Here is a 20,817-nt window from a genome sequence, read left to right as displayed (position 1 = left end):
GATCATCGAATACAATATGACACTTCCTGCTAAATTTCTTCAGCTGTAAATCTGAGAATGTACTTCTCTTTATGTAATTAAGTTTGGATTACTAGATCTTATGCAAATGCCATTTTTTGTTCCTTAATCAGTCCGCCTGTGGAGCTCCACATACAGACGTTGGATGTGTTCGATGATGGAGCTACCTGCGTTGGCTGTGTTGCCGGGTAGGCTGACTATTTTTGTTAGTTCTGAAATGCACAGATGCTAATATATAAGTATATATCGCTACTGCTGGGAGCTGCTGTTTATTTATAGACAACTCCTGAATTTAGTATGTCAATATTTTTTGACCTATTTTTGTTCTTGTTACTCATTAAAAATATTAGTTTTCTTGCTCAAAATCATCTTACAATGTTTCATGTTACCACAGATCATGGCAAGGAATAAATTTTACAACCAAAATCATATTCTACCAACTTATTTGGTGCATATTATCATTTAGCAGTACGCTGGCTGTGCCTTCCTATGATAAATGGAGATCTTAGATGTACTATTGTTCCGTCAGGCATTGAACCTATCAATGACTGACCATGAAAGATATGTGTAGCTCTAATTTTCTCCATATGTTTCTGTTTTCAAGGATAATTCTTAATCCTTTTGGAATTACCATCTGTAAACATGTTTGGAATTATCATCTATGTAGATCTGTGCAGATTCAAATCTCTTCATATTTATATCAAAGAGTTTGTTTTTCGAATGGTCGTCATGTATACTAAACTCCCTGCCCCCCTCTCATGTCACATGTGTTGTTCACTTGCCATCAGTGAGCTCCATAAAACACGACTACAGGGTGCAGAATGCTTGCCGCTTAGTTAACGTTGTAGACATGTAACACTATAATGTTGGACAATAAATGAATTCGACTACATCCAAACGAACTTATCTTGCTTCCAAGAAGAGTAAAATCATCTTCAATAACTTCCTGTACTTTGCTTATATTCATGTTTCTCAACATGTTTGGAATGTAGTTTCCCCCCAAAATGCAGTATTTACCTTCCATTTGAAGCATAGGGTGCAATTTTTATCAGTTGTTGTCTGAAACCCCACTTCCCTGGTAAAAACGCTATCCACCTTCAAATATACTCCCTCCGTAAAAATATATAAGCTTTACGGAGGGAGTATACAAGTTCTCTGATACGGTAGTCGTGGGAAGACTATATTTTTGGTTTACATTGTAAATGATTTGAGTGACCACAAATGTGACTTTCTTTTTTGTTTCTTTTCAGTTTTCAGCTCCTAGATGAGAAGGCAAGGATGTACTTGAGCAATATGAGAAGACCCAGTTCCATTATCTCAGAAGCCAGAAGTCTCCCATTTACTGACTTTGGTACTATTTTTTTAAAGAATGGTCAATCCGCTATCAGCACCACGATTATGTGTCAATTGTAGATTCTTAATTGCTTAGAATTATTTTATTTGTTTGATTCCTTCTGTTGATATTTATTCAACAACAAAATATTTTCAAGATTGGTCGGTGTGAGGATCAAACATGTGAATGGATGTGGCATCAAGCTAAGTCTGTTGATACCTTGCTCACCTTTTTTTGCTTTGAGTGGGTTATGACTTACTTTCTGATTGTTGTTTGTGAGAAAATACCACCTCTGTTTGTCTCTCTGAATTATCATTGGTCATTGCGACAAGGGTGATTCAGAGTTGTAGGTTGTATGCTGGTCTAATATGGCAGGTCCCACAAAGAAAACATACAAGGTTAGTAGCTTCAACAACTGAAACATACTAAGGTTTTTCATGCAACTGCATGGTTCCTATTATTTGTCTATTATAATTAATGAAAAAATAATGTCAAGGTCCCTCAAGTTGTAGGGAGTTGTGTAGTTCAGATGTGCACGGGAATGGGCTCACTGGGATCTTGGTAGGAGGTGAATCTTGTGGTCATGAGCCTGGACATCACGCTGGGGCGCTTCCTAGGGAGGTGCGTCCGTGCGTTGTGCTTGGATGGCGAATCGAGATGAGGCTTAGTGGCTGCTCGCCTCTCTGAATCACGGATACGAAACTTGGTGGTTGTTCACCTAATGGAGATCGAAAATGGCATCGAGTTATTTTATGGGCTAATTGTTGTGAGTGCCAACGATTTCGTTTTGACCATATAGGACCAGCCTATGTCATTGCCGGTAGCAACGATATAACAACCTAAACGTCGCTGATACCAAATACTCATCTGTTTCTAAATATACGTCTTTTTAGACATTTCAAATGAATTACAACATATCGGATGTATATAGACATATTTTAGAGTGTAGTTTCATTTATTTTGCTTCGTGTAGTCATTTGTTAGTCTTTAAAAAGACTTATATTTAGGAATGGAAGAAGTACAAAGTAATACTTCTGGAATTTTTGAACTGAAGGTTATATAATTAAGTTTTCTAAAGGAAGTGTTGATATTTATATATTTCAATAGAAAACAACATTAGTCAGTTCCATCTTGATTATATTTATAGAATCCAGCCGTGTCCCCCCCCCACCCAAAAAAAATTTCAGCCTTGTTCAACTCACCGACACCCGTCAGTGATGCACAAGGAGAGCTTGGAGTCTGGCTCTTGCTCCATAGTAAAGGGCACAACTATACCTAAACCGACAGGGCGATTACATCAGCGGAAGCAATGTGTTCACAAATTACATGATCGTGTGTGTGGATCGTTTCTCCCGGTGCAAAATTACATTTGTATGCGTGGATCGTTTTTCCCGGTGCAACGCACGGGCACCTTTACTAGTAACTAGTTAACCTAATTAACTATTGTTAATTAGTCAAACAGTCGCTGACAGGTGGGACCCGCCTGTCAGGTTGACCAGGTCAACGGTCAATGTTGACTGCTGATGTCATGCTGACGTCAGCATGAATTATTCTGGATAATGTTGAACTAAAATAATTAAATAAATGCTAAAAACGATTTAAATCTTTTAAAATCAATATAAAATAAATCGTAGCTCGGATGGAAAAACTTTGTACATGAAAGTTGCTCAGAACGACGAGCAGAATTTGAATACGTAGCCCGTTTATCCACCACGCATCCATAGCATAGCGAACACGCAACTTTCCCCCTTCTATTCATCTGTCCGAAAACCTGAAACATCGGGGATATTTTCCCGGATGTTTCCCGCCTTCACCGGTATCACCTCATACTGTGTTAGGTCACCCCTAGCACCGCGCATTGCCATGTTATGCTTTGTGTTACTTTGTTTGCTCTGTTATTTATTGTGTTCCCCCTTCGTTACTTCTTTCCGATAGACCCCGAGACCGCTGCCGGTACCCCTGATCGACTATGGTGTTGACGACCCCTCCTTCTTGCCAGAGCAACCAGGCAAGCCCCCCCTCTCGATCACCAGATATCGCCTACTCTTCCCTCTACTGCTTGCATTAGAGTAGTGTAGCATGTTATTGCTTTCCGTAAATCCTATTCTGATGCATAGCCTGTCATTGTTGCTACAGTTATTGATACCTTACCTGCAATCCTAAATGCTTAGTATAGGATGCTAGTTTATCATCAGTGGCCCTACATTCTTGTCCGTCTACCATGCTATACTATCGGGCCGTGATCACTCGGGAGGTAATCACGGGTATATACTTATACATATTATATGATACCTGTGGTGACTAAAGTCGGGTCGGCTCATAGAGTACCTGCGAGTGATTCACGGATTGGGTCCGAAAGGACGTTTGTCCCGACGGCCCTCTGAGTGGATCTTTGTGGCGGAGCGATAGGGCAGGTTGAGACCGCCTAGGAGAGAGGTGGGCCTGGCCCTGGTCAGCGTCCGCGGTTATTTCAAAATAATACGCTTAACGAGATCTGGGTATTTGATCTGAGTCTGGCCACTGGCCTATACGCGCTAACCAACTATGCGGGAACAGTTATGGGCACTCAACGTCGTGGTATCAGCCGAAGCCTTCGTGACATCAGTGACTGAGCGGTGGGCGCCGGTTGGACTGGAACACCTGCTCTTGTATAAGGGAGGCTAGGTCTGCTCGCCGGCCACCCACATACGCAACGTGCAGGTGTGCAATGGGTGATGGGCCTAGACCCCTGGGCCATAGGATTTAGACCGGTGTGCTGACCTCTCTATTGTGCCTAGGTGGGGTTGCGACGTTTTGATCTTCTGAGGCCGGGCATGACCTAGGAAAGTGTGTCCGGACAAAGGGGATCGAGCGTGTTGGGAAATGCGGTGCATCCCTGCAGGGAAATTAATCTATTCGAATAGCCGTGATCTTCGGTAACAGGACGACTTGGAGTTATACCTTGAACTTATGACAACTATAACTGGATACTTAATAAAACACACCCTTCCAAGTGCCAGATACAACCCGGTGATCGCTCTCTAACAGGGCGACGAGGGGAGGATCGCCGGGTAGGATTATGCTATGCGATGCTACTTGGTGAACTTACCATCTACTCTCTTCTACATGCTGCAAGATGGAGGTGGCCAGAAGCGTAGACTTCGACAGGACTAGCTATTCCCCCTTATTCCGGCATTCTGCAGTTCAGTCCACATATGATACCCCTTTTCCATTTGATACCAATGCATACATATGTAGTGTAGCTCCTTGCTTGCGAGTACTTTGGATGAGTACTCATGGTTGCTTTGCTCCCCCCTTTTCCCCCTTTCTATACCCTATTGTTGCGACCAGACGATGGATTCCCGGAGCCAGACGCCACCGTCGATGACGACTCCTACTACTCTGGAGGTGCCTACTACTACGTGCAGGCCGCTGACGACGACCAGGAGTAGTTTAGGAGGATCCAGGGAAGGAGGTCTGCGCCTCTTTCGATCTGTATCCCAGTTTGTGCTAGCCTTCTTAAGGAAAACTTGTTTAACTTATGTCTGTATTCAGATATTGTTGCTTCCGCTGACTCGTCTATGATCGAGCTCTTGTATTCGAGCCCTCGAGGCCCCTGGCTTGTAATATGATGCTTGTATGACTTATTTTATTTGTAGAGTTGTGTTGTGATATCTTCCCGTGAGTCCCTGATCTTGATCGTACACGTTTGCGTGTATGATTAGTGTACGGTCAAATCAGGGGCGTCATAGTGCAGGAGTTGTTTACATGGTGTTGCGTGGTTCTCCTACTAGTTTGATAACCTTGGTCTCATCACTGAGGGAAATACCTACCATAGTTGTGCTGCATCATCCCTTCCTCCTTGGGAAAATACCAACGTAGTTCAAGCCGCATCATTCATCCACCGCCCCGGATGAGGATCCATCATCGATCTCGTCATCCCGCCGGTTCAGCCACCCCGACCTCTGCCTCTAAGGAGCTGCCCCGACGCCCCCCTCGCCTCTCGCGCCACCTCCATTCACATAGCGCCATCTTCACCTGCACCACCAAAAGAGCAGCACCATCACCGATTCCTCAGATGAAGGTGAGGCCTAATCGGCACCACCAAAGAGATACTACACTAATCGCTGTATTTTATTCTTGATTCGACCTCACGGTGCTGCCGGCGCTCGATCCCCGCCATGGCGTGGCTCCATCTACAGCGGCAGCGCAGGCCACTTCCTCCATCGCGTCGCTCCCTCGGTGGTGACGTCTACATCAGTCGGAGCTGCTATTGCTACTCCGGCTCTCATTGGTCCTGCTGCTGCTGCTCGCTCACGCTGTTGCTCTACTCTTGCTCTCGGTCCCCTGCCTGGTCTGCTCTGGCTCTTGCTTGCGCTGCTGCTCTTGCTCTTGATCTCGGTCCTCTGCCTGGTCTGCTCTGGCTGTTGCTCGTGGTGATGCTCTTGCTCTTGCTTGCGCTGCTAATCTACTCTTGCTCGAGCTGCTGCTACACAAGGAGCAGCTCTGGCTCTCACTCGTGCTCCTGCTGCTGCTACCCGAGATGCTGCTACACGACCAGCTGCCCCGGCTCTCGCACGCGCTGCTGCTCTGGGCGCTGCTGCTGCTCTGCCCCAGCTGCTCTCTAGTAGTATGGTAGGAGCGGCTACTGATTTAGATCACTGCTACTCTACGACTAGTGCTCAAGCGGCCTAAACTGTTAGTGCATGACTTTTCTGCTACTAGTGCATTTAGTTTCGACAGTAACATTCAGTTTCAATAGAAAAATTCAATGTCGACAGTAAAATTCAGTTTCGACAGTTAAATACAGTTTCAACAGTTAAGTTCAGAGATGAGCGGCTGATGTATTTTACATCTAGTGCTTTTTGGTTATGTATTTTACATCCTCTACCGGAGATGCTATTAGAATACCACTTTAGGTTAACATTGTCTCTCTTGTCCTGCTTCAGCCTCGCCGTCGTACACCTCACCGGAGCTGCTCCAATGACGAAACCCTCCATCACAGTGCAGCAGTACCCTTGGCTCCATCTCCAGGCGCCTAAGATCTTCTTCCCCTCCCCCAACTGCCACATCAGCCGCAGTATCCTCAGCGACCAACCCAATGATGCTAATATCGACATGGCTTCGCCAAAGAGGTTGTACACTTGTTGCATCGTTTTTTACTCGACATGTTATATATATTGTCCACTGAGCACACATAGTAACGTGAAATACGATTAGTTTCAAATATATAACAAGAAGTGAGGTTCCAAACAACTTATATATCCATGATGGACTCTCTCGAAAGCCATCATTATTATTTCTGCGCGTTTGAGTTGTGCATGTGTAGATGGGCCTAGGAGTTCAGTTAATAGGGAAGTGGCGTGGGTCCAAAGTAGTACAAGTAGCACAAAAACATTTTTGGAGTGTAGGCTCTTGCCTGTTCAAGCCTGCCTACTAGAATTGCCAGTGGTTGAAAGTGAAGGAAAACATAGGAATTGGAAAGTTTCCTATGGTACTACTATTAATGCATTTGGTTCAAAGGAATGGAGCAAATGAAAACTGTAGGATTTGTTCCTTTGGTGTCTCTTTCAAAGAAAAACCGTAGGATTTTCATATCCACTTGGACCTCCTTTTCAAATTCCTATTCATGAAGAACAAGACTAAGTGATATTAGCATAATAGCATTATAATTGTACATTTTCTCGTGGTTTGAATTAATTTGACCATGCTTCTTTGCATTCCTGTGGCCTTCCAATTTCTGTGAACCAAACACCCAGACTGACAGAAATCATGTGATTTTAAATTCTTTGTTTTGCACATGCATTCCTATCCTATTACTATGTGTTTCCTATCCCCACATTGTTAGAATCCTCATTTTCAAACGAGTCCTTACAGAATTACTTCTGTTACAGATAGTTGTCAAAGAAAACTTTGTGTGGTTTTTCCTGCTCCTGCTGTGCCGTCATCCATCCCAGCTCAGCTGCTCCAACGACAGAAGGGTCCACCATAGCAGGGATCCACCCTCCAGACTATCTTTCGCCACCTTAGATCTTCTTCCCCGCCGCCGGCAGCCATGACAACTGCATTACCATCATCAACTGAGCAGATGACCTCGAGGACTACACGGGTCTGCAAGAGAGGTCGCACTCTTTCGTGTCTGCTTACGTTATGCATCGCTTAATATTACATGCTACTTTATCATCCTGTTCACCAATTAGACTCTGAGTCAGCTCCAAACTAATGCTCAAACTTGAGTTTTTAAATGGTTGTGGGGTACATATCGGGGCTGCAATCAATAGTATATGTCTACTATCTAGTTAATCTATGGTGTCTACTATGAGTTTCATGTTGGGTAGGAAACAAACAGTAAAGAAGCCATTATTTGTATTTTTAACTAAAGCCATTATCTGCCTTCTATCATTGGTTTTGGGTCTATCCACAGGTTGCTACCATCACTCTGGATTTCTGCATGCAGTCCTTACATAATCTCACTATGTTTTATTCCTATGTAGGTCAGTTATTGCACACAATGGAACTGAACATGTAGAGCAAAAGAGACGAGCCTTGTGTGGCAATAAAATTTTATGCGGACGTCGCTCCATGGTGGGCGCAAAGCCAACCCCCCTCCACCCATTTCAGATTGTAATCAAGAGGAAGATAAATGTTCTGAGGGGGATTCAGAAGGAGCAGACCACTCCTATTTCACCCCTGAGGTCTTCACTCTAACTTGGCATGCTGATGTTGGTCATATCATGCATATGGTGCCTTGCATTGCTTACTTTATACATCAAATATGTCATCTACTTAGTTTAGACATGCTTTGTGTGAATGCCATCTGTTTAGTTTCTTTATCGTACATGTGAATTATGCAATGCTGTCTTGTTTAGCCAGGCATCACATATGTGAATTTTGCAATGCCATCCTGCTTAGCTAGTCATTTTATATGTGAATTATATCATGCCATCCTTTTTTCATTACGTATTACATTTGTCAACAATGTTAGTACATTCAACTACTCTTCGTGTGCATTAGCCATTTGACATGGTGATGGAAAAATCTGGAGTGAAAACAAGGTCTTCAGAGCAGACTATGCTATCTGATGAAGCGCATATCTCGCTGGTTATGGATAGCTCCTTAGAGGAGGATTCAGAGATAGATGACCAATCCTATCCCCCCCCCGAGGTGTATGCTCTAACTTGGCAGGGTTATGTTGCTCATATTGTGCGTATGGTGTCTCGCATTGCTATGTCATTTGCTTAGTTTAGACATGCTTTGTGTGAATGCCACCTTTTTAGTGTCTAATTACCATATATGTGAATTATGCAATGCCATCTTGTTGCAAGACATTATATATGTGAATTATGCAATGATATCTTGTTGCAAGGCATTATATATGTGAATTATGCAATGCCATGTTGTTTAGCCAATCATCATATATGTGAATTATATCATGCTATCCTTTTTGTATTATGTATTACATTTGTCGACAACATTTGTATATTCAACTACTCTTCCTGTGCATCAACCATTTGAAGCGGTGATGGAAGTATCTGGAGTGAAAACAAGGTCTTCAGAGCAGACAATGCTACCTGATGAAGCAGACATCTTGCTGGTTACAGATAGCTCCTTAGAGGAGGATTCAGAGACAGACGACCAATCCTATTTCCCTCCTGAGGTCTATGCTCAAACTTGGCAGTGTTATATTACTCATATCATGCATATGTTATCTTGCATTTCTTAGTTTTTACATCATATATGCGATTGACATCTTCTTACTTGCTTAGTATATAAATAATATAATTGAATTATATCATGCCATCATGTTTACATAGACAACATCTATCTGAATTATGGCATGCCAACCCATTTAACAAAGACATCACATAGTTATATCATCTCATCTTGTTTAGTGTTTACAGTCATCATATTTTGAATTATGTCATTCTATTCGTGAATTATATCATGCTACCATGTTTCCATAGGCGGCATGTATGTGAATTATGGCATGCCAACCTATCTAATAAACACATCATATAGTTATATCATGTCATCCTGTTTAGATAGTCATCATATTTTGAATTATGTTTTTCTATCCTGTTTAGTTAGCCATCATATATGTCAAATTGTGTCATGTTATCGTGTTTAGTTAGCCATCATATATGCAAAACTATGCCATGCTATCCTATTTGGATAGACAACATAAATGTGAATTATTTAATGCCCTCTTTTATTCCCCACTATGCATTGCACCTTTCTACCATACAATGTTTGTACATTCAATTACTTTTCTTGTTTATCAGCCATTTGAATTAGAGGGGGTGATGGCAGTATCTAAAGGAGTAACAACGTGGTCTTCAGAAAAGATAGTGCTACCAGTCGATGCAGATAGAACCACGGTTGTACTTGCCCAAGAACCAGCCCCACCACACATAACCTAGACTCTCGCATATTGTACCCCTACCCAGTTGGACACAGAACCAGCTCCACCCCTTCTAACCCCAACCCCAGCACATAGTAACCCAGTTCCAATTGATGCAACAATGTCTCCACCACATATCACCCAGACACGAGCAGCTAGTAAGGCAACTGCAGTGCCCAAAGCACGAGGACCACCACTCTGAACCCCAACTCAATGCTTAAAGCAGAAGAAGAATTGTTCTCAAGTCAAGTTCTGTAGCTATGGTTCATACTCCTTTGCTCTTGCATCACTGTATTTACTCATACCAACTATTTTCAAATTTGAAGGATGGAATTGAAACTCCAATGGCGCAACAGGTATGTTTTAAACCTGTTTCTTTAACTGGTTTGTTGTTGTAACTTTCTCTATGTTGATTTCACTTTCAATTGAATAAACAATTATGTTCTCATGTCATGCACATTACAAGTGTTGTTATTTTTGTGTAGTTTCCCACACTTATATTCTGTCTATGCTGCTTTATCTTAAACAAATATTATTTGAACTGTGTCTCTATCTTGATTTGGCAACAAAAACTAGAATGATATAGACCACACAGTGACCATGGTACATATATATGTTTGTTTCATGTCCACTTTACTATTGAACTGATTTACCAAAATGAGTTTCATATACAACACGGTAAACCTATGATGTGTCTGCTTGTTTCTCTTTTAGAATGCAGACAAAATATTGGAGAAGAGTACCCCGTTATGCAATGGTAAAGGAAGTAATGCAGATAAGGTTCAAGATAGTGAGACAACCCTATTGGTCTCCAAGAAAGCTGATAAAAACTATCTTGACGACAGTGAAACAACCCAAAAGTCTTGCCTTGATGTAGTGTTCGAGTTACTGGCCACTACTGCTGGCACAAGCTCTTCAAACTCGCTGCCTAAATCAGTTCGTCTTCTTGAGTCTCAACTTCAAGTTGAAAGACATCGATCAGTTGTGTTGCGGCATGAAGCCGAAGGACTGAGGAAGTCCCTACAGAATTCAGATGCATACTTTCTGGTGCAACAGCAAGCGCTGGAGGATTTAAGCACCAAATAAGAGAAAGTTAATAAGCTTGCTAAGCATCTTGCCAGCATGTTGGGTACCCAGGATATTGTTTCTTGAGCTCTTCTGAAGTGGTTTTAGTTCTGGAATTGTTTTGTTGTGGCGTTTAGTTGCACTGGTCGCCAACTTTGACAACCAGTGTATGTGATATGCTGGTTTGTTCCCTATATTTGCACTGGTGATGAACTTTGATGCCAGTGGATGTAATATGTGTAATAGCCATAATAGCATAGCGTTAGTTGCTTGCTTATTTATTTCCTTATTGTCTTATTTAGTTGTTTGCTTGCAGTCACTGCAATTCTTTTTCCACGTTTTTCTAGTGGCCACAATAACCTATTTTTTATAACTAACCACAATAACCATGGGCAACATACGGACCGTTGTAACCATGGTCCTGCTACCTGTTGTAGTGACCATGGGCCTCCTACGGGCCATAGAATCCATGGGCCCTCGATGAGCCGTATAATCAATGGGCCTTATAAGGGCCATTTGTGGACCAATAACAGTCCGCAAAATTGGCCGTAAACGGGCTAGAGTGTAAATCGTGTGTTTATGGTTCGACCATAATGGGCCATTAATAGGCTGAAACGTATAACGGGCTTAATTCTATCGGCAGGCATCATGGGTCGTTAATGGGATGTATTTGATGACGCTATGAAAACAGCCCAATGGGTTAACGGGCCGGCTATAACCATGGGTTGAATTTGGCCCACAAGCAGAACATGCCAGTAACGGGCCGTAAGTAACCGATTGCTTGAAATGAGCCCAAGAATAAATGGGCCCTTAGAAGGCCGAAAGGTAACACGGGCTGGAAACGGCCCAACGGAATAATGGGCCATTAATGGGTGTAAAGCATTACATTGTTCATTACGGGCCAGTTTCAACACAGGCCTTTCATGGGCCAAGAGTTACAAAGGGCCTCGTATGGGCCGAAAGACGTCATGGGCCATACATGGGCCGGAAGTTACAATGGGCAGGAATCATATTGGACGGCCCAACTGACGCTATTGGGCCCAATTCAGATAGGCCATGACGGGCCATGAGTTAGTGGGCTGTAAATGGGCTATATGCGAACAGGCCATTAACAGGCTTTCCGTGGGCCAGCCCGCTACCTTTTGACCAAGTCAAACAGGCCGGCCTTTTCACCTGAATGGGCCTCTGTTGGGCCGTGCCACGTGTCGACGTATCATAGGCGTCTCCCGTCCAATGAGTGGATGACATCTGTCCCAACCCTGAGCCGACACGTGGTTCCTCTAGCCATTGAGAATTTTACACGTGGAAAATCCCCATTGGTCTGGGCTATTAACGGGTTATCAGATCCAAAACAGAACCCGGTAGCTTAACGGTGACCCGTTATGATGGATGCCACGTGTCAGTTACCTTTGACGAAAGCACTTCCATGACGCGCCATTTATCGTCATGGAAGTGGAAACTTCCATGATGATAATTTTGGTATTGTCATGGAACACTTCTATGACAACATAGGTATGACTATCTTGATTCTGTCATAAAATCGTCATGGATGTACATGCATGATAGAAAACGTAACGTGCTGTGACAAACATGCATCATCACAGAAGTGTATTTTTTGTAGTGGGGGCTCAGTGGGACCTCTCCGGTCGGGAGTCGTACGCTCAGATTCGCCGGCATGAGGAGATCATCTTTGTATCCCTGGATCTCGCCTTCCGTGATCGCGGAGGGAAACCACTTCCCAGTGGACTTGGGGGTGGCACGCGTTGTTTTCACCTCCCCCATGGGGGCAGACCGCTTCCATTTCTCACTAGTAGCGCTCGGGGACGATTCTTGGTGAAGAGCCCGCTCTCCTTTCTCACTGCTTGACCTAGCCATCAGCGGCGAAGGGGTGGGGCGCAGCGGAGGGACAAAACTAGGCACGGTGGCGGTGCATCAAAGGGTTTGGAAATAAACCAAGGAGATGCAATGAGCCAAAGTAGAGTAGGGTTTGAAACCCTCCATTTCCCTCTATTATAGATGAACGAACTCGAAGTGTCACCCCGCACAAAACGAAACGGATATTTCTCTCCATTTTTGCAGAACAGTTGGTGCGGCGATCATGGTGACATCACCACTCCAAGGGAAGCACAACAAAACCCCACCCGTCTATATCGAGAAGCCCTCCGGATGGACTGGGGGCTCGGGCGGGGCAATATGTGGCCTCTTGGCCGGACTAGATTTAAGAAGTGAAAGCGCAACTAATCCCCGAGTGGTTTTGGTAATTAATAAAAACATATAAATCATTGATCTAACGCACATTGATAATAGATTTCAGAGAAGATCAATGATTGGCATGGCAGGGACTAGTGAATGTGGACCCCTCAAAATGCGAAGGACAAAGATTGGCAGAGCTCCAAGACTCAATATTTTTTGTTAAGTGATCCATTATCACATTGAGTCCATAGGAAATCCAATACTATTAAAAGGGGATGATGTTTTGATCACGACTCAATTGCTCAAGTGCTTAGTGGTATTGCTCCAAAACCCTCAACTACTTCACTTCAAACATATCCAAAACCCTAAATATCCATCTCAGTCCCACCAAAATATTCCCATCTGGACCCACCGAGATGAACCATACACTACCACATGCCCACCCTAACACTTCTAAACAGCCGAAATGGATCTCGGTCTCACCAAGATGCCCTGACCAAGTTTCTGTGAAGAACTTGCTTCTTTTCAGAATCACCAAGATGAACCGATCAGAATTTCCGAAACGAGGTCTTGCCCTAGCCATTGCACTTTGATCTCACCGAGATGTTCTGTTTGGTCTCACCGAAAAGCCCTAACAGTCAAGTCTTTTACACTAGTCGGTCACCGAGATTTTCATGTCAGTGTCACTAAGTTGGGTCAAAGACTTGTAACAGTTGGATTTTTGGTGTTTCCTATTTATACCCCTCCACCACCACTTACTCAAAAAGAGAGATCCATCAGAGCGAACAACTTCCACTACTCATTTTCTTAGAAGAGAACCACATACTCATGTGTTGAGATCAAGAGATTCCAATCCAACCATTTGAACCTTGATTTCTAGCCTTTCCCAAGTTGCTTTCCATTCATTCCTCTCATGCACCAAAGCCAAATATGTGAGAGAGTGTTTGAGTGTTGGGGAGACTATCATTTGAAACACAAGAGCAAAGAGATCATCATCAACGTATCTATAATTTTTTATTGTCCAATGCTATTAAAGTATCATTCTTGGATGTTTTATACTCATTTACTAGCACATAAGCCCGTGCGTTGCAACAGGAGATAAAATAGTATGCATTTAGAGTCGGTGAGAATTATATGTGCAAGCAAAACCCTATGTGCAGACGAAAAGCAACATTTAGTTTCTCAGTTTCGCCGCGTGTGAAGCAATCAATCTGCAATTTTTTCATTCATTGGTCGAGGGCATTTAAGAGTTTTGCTACGTCATCGTACGCCAGAGAAGGCCCGTGAATTATTCAATCTACTCTTCCTTTCAATCCTTTCAATTGAGATGATTTTAGGGTATGAAGTTTCTGAATATTCTAGGAAACATGAACAATTTTTTAAATCCTGAACATTTTTTTGAAAATTATGTACACTTATAAAAAAATACGACCAAAATATCAAAGGGAACATCTTTTAAAATTCACAAACATTTTTTGAAAACACCAAATTTTTATATAAACATGAATATTATTTGAATTTGTGAACATTTTTTTAAAACGGGAACATGTGTTGAAAATTCATAAGATTTTTAGAAAACTAGCAAGATGCCCATGCATTGCATGGAACATCAAGATGCATTTATATGAGTAGTTTATCTTGTGAGAGAAAAGGATAAATGAGGGAAGGCCTTATTTGCAAATGTGGAGAGGGGTGTGGGTATTTTTTAGCAAAATTGCCATAGTTTCCTTCCTATCCGTCAGATATAAATCAGACGGCCTATATTGCAGGATGGCAGGCACACCATCATCACCAACTCTGTTTTTATAAGAGTAGAGATGTGTATCTTTTATACACGAACATTATTTTTAATTTTTAAAATTTCAGTAAAAAATTAATATTTTTCAAATTTGGAGAATTTCTGAAATTCCATTTTCTTTTTAGAAATCTTGAACAATTTTGGGAAAACAATAATTACTTTAAAAAATGGGCAATTTTTGCAAGTTCCAAATATTTTTTAAAATAGCAAAAAAAATTTGAAATTCAGAATATTTTCCAAATTTTGTTTATTTTTTAATTCTTAAAGTTTCTTGAGAATTTTTAGTTTACGAAATAAATTCTAAAAGAAAATTATACTTGGAAGGAAAAAAGGACATAGTGAAAGGAGAATAAAAATATAAGTAAAACACAAAAAAAATAAAAATAGACCAGCCCATTATTGGTTGTCTTGTGCGAAACTTCAACTATTTGTCGCCAAGTGCGGAAAATAGAACTTTCACAGCTGCGTGGGTAGAAAAATAAGTGGGTCGGCTTCACTGGGCCACAACGCGCAACCCACGTCTGAAGTTGCTTTCCATTCATTCCTCTCATCCACCAAAGCCAAATCTGTGAGAGTGTTTGAGTGTTGGGGGGACTATCATTTGAAGCACAAGAGCAAGGAGTTCATCATCAACAACACCGTTGATACGTCTCCAACGTATCTAGAATTTTTTATTATTCCACGCTATTAAAGTATCATTCTTGGATGTTTTATACTCATTTACTAGCAACTTTATATCATTTTTTGGGACTAACCTATTGACATAGTGCCCAATGCCACTTGTTTTCTCCTTGTTCATCACTTTGCATAATATCAATACCAAACGAAGTCCAAATGCCAAGAAACTTTTTGGAGATATTTTTGCGAACAGAAGACACCCAGGGAGCCAAGGAAGTGCACCAAAGGAAGCCCATGGGGCCCACTAGGCACCAGGGCACGCCAAAAGGCCCAGGCACGCCCTAGTGGGTAATGGGGCCCACAGGAGGCTTCTCCACTGACTATCAGCTCTATAAATACTCTAAAATCCCCCAAACCCTAGGGGAGTCGACGAAACACAATTCTAGCCGCCGCAAGTTCTAGAACCACGAGATCCAATCTAGAGGCCTTCTCCGGCACTCTACAGGAGGGGTCAACGATCACGGAAGGGTTCTTTGTCATCACCCTTGCCCCTTCGTTGATGCGTGAATAGTTCACCACAGACCTACGGGTCTGTAGGTAGCAGCTAAATGGCTTCTTCTCTCTTTTTGATCTTCAATAATGTTCTCCTCAATGTTCCTGGAGATTTATTTTATGTAATGACTTTTCGTGGTGTGTTTGTTGGGATCCGATGAATTCTGAGTTTTATGATCAGTTCTATCCATGAATATTATTTGAGTCTTTGTTGAACTCTCTTATGCATGATTGTTATAGCCTCGTGTTTCTTCTCCGAAACATTGCTTTGGTTTGGCTAACTAGATTGATTTTTCTTGCCATGGGAAGAGGTGCTTTGTGATGGGCTCGATCTTGCGATGCTCAATCTCAGTGACTGAAGGAGACACGACACGCACGTATCGTTGCCATTAAGGATAAAAAGATGGGGTATATTACTACATGAATAGATCTTGTCGACATCATGTCATCGTTCTTATTGCAATACTTCATTTTTTTCATGAACTTAAAACACTAGATGCATGTTGGATAGCGGTCGATGTGTGGAGTAATAGTAGTAGATGCAGAATCCTTCAGTCTACTATCTTGGACGTATGCCTATATACATGATCATTGCCTTGGATATCATCATAACTATTTGCTCTTCTATCAATTGCCCAACAGTAATTTGTTTAACCATTGTATGTTATTTCTTGGGAGAAACCTCTAGTGAAATCTATGGCCCCCGTGTCTATTTCCTATCGTATTGTTTTTAGATCTACTGATCCGAAAATCCAAAAATACCTTGCTGCACTTTTTCTTTCTTTATTTTATTTTGTGTTTTTGCTAGATCTATTTATCCAATCTCATACAATTTAATCTATCTCAATACCGAGGAGGGATTGACAACCCCTCTTACGCGTTGGGTTGCATGTTTTTGTGGTTTGTGTGCAAGTGTTGTTTACATAGTGTTGCTTGGTTCTCCTACAGGATTGATAACATTGGTCTCATAACCGAGGGAAATACTTACTGTTGTTGTGTTGTATCATCCTCTCCTATTCGGGGAATTACCAACGCAGAGACAAGCAATCAGGAAGAATTTCTGGCACCATTGTCGGGGAGACATCATCAACATCTATCAGGTTCCAACGCACAAACTCTCGTCTCCTTGAAATTACTTTATTTGCCATTTGCCTCTCGTTTTCATCTCCCCACTTCTAAATTGTTTTGACAAAAATACAAAAATATTTCCCTTTTTATTTTCCCTTTTGTTGTGGTCATCTCGTCAACATGACTACCCCTCCTTTGTCACCGGATTTTGAAGTTCTATAGTTCAAACAGAAGCAAGGAGAAAAATTGAAATATGCTTGGTATATGTTAATGGAATCCTATAGCATCTACAACATAAAAAGGCAATGCAAAGATTTTGCTTCATAATTTCTATATAGGTTTAACCACGCATCATAGACAACTCTTGGATTTTGCCGCTAAAGGGAATTTTGTTGAGATTGATGCTATTGCTGTCTATGAAATAATAGAGGGAATATTGGGAGTTCCACCACCAAAAAAGGGATTTACTTTTACGCAAGAAGGGATTCAAATATTAGACAAACTGGGTGATCAACAGAAAAATTTGGTTGAGTTGCAAAAGTCTAATGAACCTCTCAAACATATTAGAGGAAACCTCAATCGCGTGAATACTTTGATTACTCTATGTAATAAGCGGTTGGATATTTTAGATCTTAAGCTGGTCTCTTTTCCTGAGAATAATGGGAAGCGTAAAGAGCCTCCCGGGTTTGATAAAACTCTTACAGCAAAAACTAAAGATGAAAATACTTGAAATCTATGCATTATGCCTAGTGATGGAGCCGCCTGAGGAACCACCTAATTCAAAAAAAGGGGATCGCCCCTTCTTCGTCCTTGGGAGAAGCCGATGGAGATCTTCTCTCTACACCGACAACATTGATGAGGAGGCGCAGCGCCAGTGCGGCGGCCGACACTGCGGCCTCGACCCCAACCCCGTGGGACTCCGGCAAAACGTCTCCACTCCGCCACCACGCCATGAGCGCCTCCAGGAAGAAGCTTCCGATGGCCATCATGGGCGTACACGGCAGCAAGGAGATCGCCTCTGGTCCCGTGTTCCGGCTGGAGATCCTCCATGTGGTGCTCCTCACGTTGCAGAGATCGATCCAAACGAGGTTGTAGCCCTCAGTCCTTCTCGATCTGGAGGTGGCCAGCGATTGGAGGTGGAGGCTCAGCTTGGCATGCTGCCGTGGCTGAACGTAGCCGTGCGGACAGCCAATGTACTATGGACGCTGGGGCAGCGGGCCTAGGAAGGAGGGTGGTGGCGGGAAGCACTTGATCGACACCACTTCACGACGACCGCGAATGGCGAGTTGGACAACAAGTGATGTTGCGGCGGTTGCCATGTTGGCCACACACATGATGGTTCTAGAGCATGACTATGCAGCGACCGCATACGGCAGTCGCATGAGAACTACTGACGCCCACGAGGTGGTGCTTCAGACGAGAGAGACAAGCAGAGAGGAGTCAGACCCCACAGGTGGCGACGGTGGTGGCTTCTCTTTGTTGCAGCTACAAGACCGTGGATGGTCAGATCCTGGTGGTGGCACTGGAAGCAGTGGTGGCCTCCGCGCGTCACAGTGGCATGAACGACGATGGCCGTATCCTGTGAGGGCTAGACATGGTGGTGGCGGAGGCGGCGGTCTCCGTTGGTCATCATGGCGGCCCTCGACAACCATGACAAAGAGTTCGAAGGGCGCAGCAATGCAAATGAAGGCCCGACAGCTGCAACGCAATAGGCGATTATTGTCAGTGTTAAGAGAATTTTCTTCTAGCGTGAGAGCGGCGGCTATCACAGGAGGAGATTCATGGCTCCGACATCAGTTTCAGACAAAAATGAGTGAGAGGCGCATTGGTGGTTATACGCCAACATCTAGCACCAGCATAGCGGCTTTGATGGTATGCTGGATGACGCAGTATGACTTGCACCGGTGTGGAGTGGCAGCGGCTAATTCCGCATAGAGATATGGACGGCCACCTGACGTACATGGTGATGTCTAGGTCGAAGCCGTCCCACCAATTTTCCAATGCCTTTTCGGCCTGGCATGGAGTATCGGCAGATGTGACTATCAATCAATTGGTGATCAGATCACTGAAACATCATTTCATCCATGGTGAAAACTCTTGTATTGGCCTTTAATGGTCAGGCTCGGCGATGAAGATCCTACGTCATTATCTTGTTGAAGGCGTTGTCTACTTGTTGTGGTGCTGGTCTTCATTGGTCGGTCAACAATCAGGATGAAAATCCTTGTCCAGACTGTCTTCGGCTGGATGTAGCGACGATGACGTGGGGACGATTATCCCTTCTCGAAGGCGTTTCTGTGGAAGAAGTTGACCTAGTCTTTGATGTTTCTTTCATATCTTATAATAGTTTGGTTATGGTTCACTTTGTTTTGTACTCCGCTTAATAATTAATAAACATGGTTGTATGCATGATATTGATGCAGAGGCTAGGGGTTTCAACCTCCTTTTCAAAAAAATGCATTATGCCTAGCAAGGGGCATAAAACGATAGAGCTTGTTAGGAGGCAACCCAATGAATAAAATAATATTTTCTCCTTTTCTATCTATTTTTGTGTGTTGACACAATTATGATACTGTTATGATTGTGTTTTTATGTTTTAATTAGTGTTTGTGCCAAGTAAAGCCTTTAAGATTATGTTTGGTGATAGTTGATTTGATCTTGTTGGAAAACAGAAACTTTTGCACCCAGTAGCAGAATTTTGAAAAATCACAGATGCGTGATAAAATTCTGAATTTATTACACAAGATTGACATACAATTTTCCTACGTTGTGATTTTTATCAGGCATCTGTGATTTTTTAAAATTCTGCTACTGGGCGCAAAAGTTTCTGTTTTCCAATAAGATCAAATCAACTATCACCAAACATAATCCTAAAGGCTTTACTTGGCACAAACACTAGTTAAAACATAAAAACACAATCATAACAGTAGCATAATTGTGTCAACACACAAAAATAGATAGAAAATGATAAAATATTATTTTATTCATTGGGTTGCCTCCCAACAAGCGCTATAGTTTTACGCCCTTAGCTAGGCATAAAGCAAGGATCTAAGTTTTGTCATCTTTGGTTCGAGATCCATAAGATGCCCCCATGATTGATTCATATGGTGGCCTAATTCTTATTCTAGGAAATTGTTCCATACCCTTTCTCAAAGGAAATTGGAACTTAATGTGTCCTTCTTTCATATCAATCATGGCACCAACAGTGCATAAAAACGGTCTACCAAGAATAATTGGACAAGACAAATTGCAATCAATATCAAGAACGATAAAATCTATGGGCACATAATTCCTATTTGCAAGAATAAGAACATCATTAATTCTTCCCATAGGCTTTTTAATAGTGGAATCCGCCAAGTGCAAATTTAAAGAACATGATTCAAGATCGGTAAGACCAAGCACATCACATAAAGATTTCGAAATAGTAGAAACACTAGCACCCAAGTCACACAAAGCAAAACACTCACAATTTTTAATCTTGACTTTGATAGTAGGTTCCCATTCATCATGCAATTTTCTAGGAATTGGAACTTCTAATTCCAATTTTTCTCCAAAAGCTTTCATCATAGCATCAACAATATGTTTAGTAAAAGCTTTATTTTGTTCATAAGCATCGGGTGAATTTATCATGGATTGCAACAAAGAAATACAATCAATCAAAGAGCAACTATCATAATTAAAGTCTTTGTAATCCAAAAGAGTGGGCACATCACTAGCTAAAGTTTTGACCTCTTCAAGCCCACTTTTATCAATTTTCTCAATAAGATTTTCACCGTCCGAAATATTGGGACGCCT

Source organism: Triticum urartu, chromosome 4, assembly GCF_003073215.2.
Source record: "Triticum urartu cultivar G1812 chromosome 4, Tu2.1, whole genome shotgun sequence".
In the NCBI taxonomy this organism is placed as follows: Eukaryota; Viridiplantae; Streptophyta; class Magnoliopsida; order Poales; family Poaceae; genus Triticum; species Triticum urartu.
The sequence above is the reverse complement of the archived record's forward strand: the minus strand, read 5'-3'. Positions refer to the sequence as shown.